Source organism: Halyomorpha halys, unplaced genomic scaffold, assembly GCF_000696795.3.
Source record: "Halyomorpha halys isolate HHAL.00 unplaced genomic scaffold, Hhal_1.1 Scaffold991.1, whole genome shotgun sequence".
NCBI lineage: Eukaryota > Metazoa > Arthropoda > Insecta > Hemiptera > Pentatomidae > Halyomorpha > Halyomorpha halys.
In genome coordinates this window covers 92,933-98,340 of record NW_027115927.1, presented here as the reverse complement: position 1 = coordinate 98,340, position 5,408 = coordinate 92,933, and positions in this window count along the sequence as shown.

Here is a 5,408-nt window from a genome sequence, read left to right as displayed (position 1 = left end):
AACAGTAATAAAACTTTTATTTTTGGTGATCTGATCTCCTTCGAGAGGTTGTGTGTGATCTATGTGTCAGTTTTAAAGGTACGGTAAGTAAGGCTTCTCTAGGATCGTTTTCATCCATTGTTTTTTTCTTTTCGTTATAGTGTCGATATACTCAGCACGTGATTATAAAGAAGAAATAATGGAGGAAGGAAAACTTTTTATCTGTCACTAGTGTTAAAAAAGAATTTTATTTATTCATTTATTATTAATATTAGGAATAAGTTTTGCTTCGGGATGTACCCTTATAAAACTCATGTTTTAGATACTTATCACATATCAACTGTGGCAAAAACAACGTTTTTTAAATAAAATAAAATACAGAACTTTTAGAAATAAAATATAAATCTATTAAAATAGAGTAAAGATTCTTTAATATAGAATACAGATCATTTATTGATGATTTGTACTCTTATGTTTGTATCTAAGGGATGTTGTTATTGTTTAATTTTTTATTTTGGATATTAAAGGAGTTTAGGATTAGGTCAAGATAGAATGAAATTATGTGTTATAAGCTTATAAAAGCTTAACAGCTTCAGTTTAATAAATGTTCCCTTCGTAAATCGACACACAATTGACAGTTACATTTCTGGAAAAATACAATAAATTAATAGTAGTAAGAGATAATTAATAAGGTCTCTAGGATTAATTCATTAATTAAAATATTCTGTAATGTACTAATCAAATAATAATAATAATAATTGAATTTCCTTGTCATTTATCAATTAATATGCATTTGTTTATATCATAAAATGAAAACAGCAATAAATGCTAAGATGACTCTCTAAATAGTCAACACTGAAGTTAGGTTCTTGAACGTGACCCAATAATCGAAAGTATGAGCACACAATTTGTGGCACGCGGTAGGTTTCGATACAGGGAAGGAATTTAATAAAATATCATGGAAAGGAGCAGTTGGTAAATCTAAATTGAGTACCATTAGGAAAAGATGAAAAGGAGAACCAGCTGCGGCCGCAAAGATTTATTTCCGAAGCACTTGGGAGGAGCCTATTCTAGGTCAGGCACATCCAATATAACTTCACATCCACCCCCGCATCACCCTCTGTCTTCTTGTATCGCTCCGGGAGAAAGGTGTTCCCAATCTTCGGGGTCAAGGCTGTGTAAATACATTCATATGCAGCCACAACCAACCGAAGTAATAAAAAAGTATAGTAAAGTAATAAACATTAAAAGGCACCAACTCATGGTATCCTCAGAATTATAATTTTCAATTGCAGTTTCCAGTAAAAAAATTGTAATAATTCATAATAAATTTTAAAAAAAAATACTTATCTGTTGCTTCCTCAATGAGCTTCCCTTCATTTTTGCTTAGAAAACTGATAAAAAAATGACTCGTTTATAAATAGCAAAGACCTGTGAAAACTATACTTAATTCGTTTAATAATCCTTTTGGTGCCGGACGAAAGAACCTACGGGAAGATAAACGGCCCAATTTAACGATTTTACTAGGGTTTGGGAAAAGGCTAAAAAAAAAAAAAAAAAAAAAAAACCCACCAACAAACAATATTTACATAATTCAAAAAACACTGATGAGAACGAAATAGAAAATAAAACAATGAAACTAATTTTTCTATATTTATTGAAAATTAAATAAATAAAAAGATATAAATGGTCATACAGAAACTGAGTTCCCTCTTACAAAACGTATTTGTACAAACGAAAAGTAATATTTTCATCATAACTTTATATAGACAATTTATTACAAACTATATACTTTTCATTTCCAATATATTTTGTAACTAAATAACATTGCATATTATAAATAATACTGCATATAAATAAAAAAACTTCAAGGTTCATGGTAAACGCCAGAGGGATCATTCCATCCAAAATAACGTTGTTTTACGTTCTTGTTGAAAATACTTCTTTTTTTTTTAATTCTCTCGAAATAAAATTACACTATTTATTAAGTACGAATGGTAAAGCGCTACAAGCCGATATATTGGCCTCCCCACTTTTCGCCAGTGCAGCGAATGCCGATATCGATCTCCAGCACTAAAAGGGTTAATAGCAAAGAACTGTGAAAAAAAGTAGTGGTAACCCAATACTCATAAAAATTTGCATCCCTTTAAGTAAATCCAAAGGAACTGTCGTTAACTCGACAATCTGGAAAGACAATTAAAAGGTGGAAGCGAAAAGTTATTAGTTCAATAGAAAATTTTTTATACAAAACATAAATTACACATTTTCAATCTTTTGGCCCAATCAGGGCTATAAATACCACAACGCTTTAACAATTTAAGTTGCGATTAAATATTTTACTTAAATTAACCCCCATTTCTATAGCATCGTTCTACCCACTGAATTACGACTCATTAGATTCAATAGAGCGACTGGTCTCTATTAAATCACTGCGGTGATAATAGACAACCTGTTATACTATTATGTGTTTAGTTTTAATAGTTTTGAACTAATTTGCGGTAGCACCGTGGCAACGCGCCAGTCTACCAACCCAAACGTTGTCAGCTCGAATCCCGGTCAAGCATAAAATAATGCAATACTCACTCAAAACCTCCCCCGGGCATTTGTGAGGCCCGTTCGCCAATGGATAGCCTCCCTGGTTTGTCCCTCATATAATAATAATAATGATAATTAATTTAATCATACAAAGTCTGGAGAGCAGCGGAATAATCATTTAATTCCAATTTATTCTGTCAAAATATCGCAGCCATTTAAGTCTGTTGGATACTGTGTGTGACAGATGGCTGTGGCTCACGTAGAATTGTTTGTCCAAACTTTCTGCTCGTTATCATTCAAACCAAAGTTCTTAGATGCTTTATTGTCAGTCTGCCGGCATCCATCATTGGCCATCTGTTGTGACAATCCAACGAACAGTTTTAAAAATATAATCCTATGCCATGACAGAGAATTTAAAGAATGACCTTTATAGACTTACCGACAATTTTGACCTGCTTACTTATAAATTTATGAATTGTGTAAAGGTTATGTTTACATACTTTCTAGGTTTGTTAAAAATAATTCCATATCCATATTTTTTTAATGATTTTATTTGTAGAATGAATACAAAAGTTTAAAAAAAAAATGTGTGATTAGTTTGTTCTCGATTTCTTCATTTTTGTCGTGAGGGTGCGATGTTCAGCAGATATATAATGAGAATGGAATTCGAAGTAAATGTATAGTTTTATTCTATTTGAAATCACGTCGGTTGACTTACGCATGCCCAAGCCTCGTTTCCTTAATTCGTGGAAATCATTAAGGAAAATATTCGTCGTCTTCTTGGATACACTTCTTCTGGCGATACCTTAATAAGATGACGTACATTCATTCCACTGGATTTTTGTTCTCGCGGAACGAAAAAAATGTCATACTTAATGAGATCGGCAATGGTTTGAAAAATTATTAATTTTTTTTCTGGTGATGTGTTATTTTAGGCATACTCTTCCAAGTTTTTTTCATATTTAATATACAGTTAAAAAATCATGGAAAATTGGGGTTTCGTGTATATAGTTCATAGTACTAAAGTTCTTTTACAAAACTGTCAGTTTCAGTTCAAGGCATATTCTTTCAGTGTGCTAGAATAGAACTTAGTGCAGTTATTCATCAGAATTCTGATATGAGTAGGTTTTATTTTTATTATATTTTTTTTTTGAGTTCGTAATTTTTTTTCTAATATAATAAATATTAAGATATATTATGGAATATAGGTTAGTGGATAGCGCAATGGTAAGGCACTATGCCAATGACTCGAAGGACCTGGGTTTGAATCCACCTGTGATAGATCATAATTTTCAGTGTAGCCGAAAATCATTACTGAGTTCTTATTTCCTTAAAAACTGCAGTGCCTGCTGACCCTTCAGAGGGTAGTAACAGTACAGTTTTTTTTTTTTAACTAAGGAAATATTCAGTATTTTTTATTATCCTGCTTAACGTTCATTTAGTAATAAAACCTTCCCTTCTTTTTACTTGTTAATTAAACTTCAAAGCACAACTTATAATGTGCTTTTCACTCGCGGGACATGTGCTGAAAAACACAAAAAATAGGCGTGGAAGTGACAAACCCACCCTAAGCAAAAACCATGTCAGGAAAAGTGCGAGGACTTAGGTCTCCATGGTCTGTCGCCCATATAATAATAATAATAAAAATAATTTATATATAATATAACAAATAAATCGTATTAGTATTTTATTTGTTCTATAAAAACGAGGTATAACTTATATATATAATTTTAAACGATAACTGTTGACTTGTATTGATTTTGTACTCCTTTGGGTTTTGGACATACGATTTAATATATTTTATATTCGTACTTCGTTCTTATTTTGATTTTTTATTCGATACTAAGGTTGTCAAGTCTATATCAAAAAGTTTTAATCTCGGTTATTTAATGAAAATATTTTCAGCAATTTGTTATATCTACTTTTGTTCATTGAAGATATATTATTTTACATTTTTTTGTGCAGAAAAAATGTTTATTAATGGGTATGAACGAAATTAAAAATGATTTTCGATCCGTCTGCCAAATGCAGAACAAATAAAGAAGAATACAGGTTGGTTTATTATTCAAATTATAAATTACTTAGTTTTTACACATTTGATATAGTTATGATCATCTGAATGTTATATGTTCCTATCATAATAACATGATTTAAAAGGGAAAATAAAAAATATACTTGTAAGAGTAGGAAACAATAAAACTTTAAATATTTATCAATCATCTCAAATTAAGATGTAATATTTATTTAAAAGCATTATTTTTTTTATTTAAAATAAAATTACGAAACGATTGGTTTCGGATTCAATTCCTTTGCATTAGTTGCCAACTTTTAGTTATTCTAGCCTTGAAGATAACTAAGAACATTTAGCTAAAACATTGGCACATGCATTAAAAAATGTGTACCTATAGACTTTTGCATTTTGTGGTTTAGTTTAGTAAAATGAGACTTAATTATCCGGAAAAACATTGTGTTTTGTACTATCAAGACCATTAAACTCTATAAAATATTATGAGCAATTATTAAATGCGAAAATAAAGGTAAATAACTTAATAATCATGTTATTCTGTAGTATCATCAGATACTACCTGTATTGTTCTTTATTTGTTCTGTATTTGGCAGACGGATCGAAAATCATTTTTAATTTCATTCATACTCATTAATAAACATTTTTTCTGCACAAGAAAATGTAAAATAATATATCTTCAATGAATAAAAGTAGATATAACAAATTTCTGAAAATATTTCATTAAATAGCCGAGATTAAAAGTTTATGATAAAGACTTGACAACCTTAGTATCGAAAAAAAAATCAAAATAAGAAATAAAATACGAATATAAAATATATTAAATCGTATGTCCAAAACCCAAAAGAGTACAAAATCAATACTAGTCAAC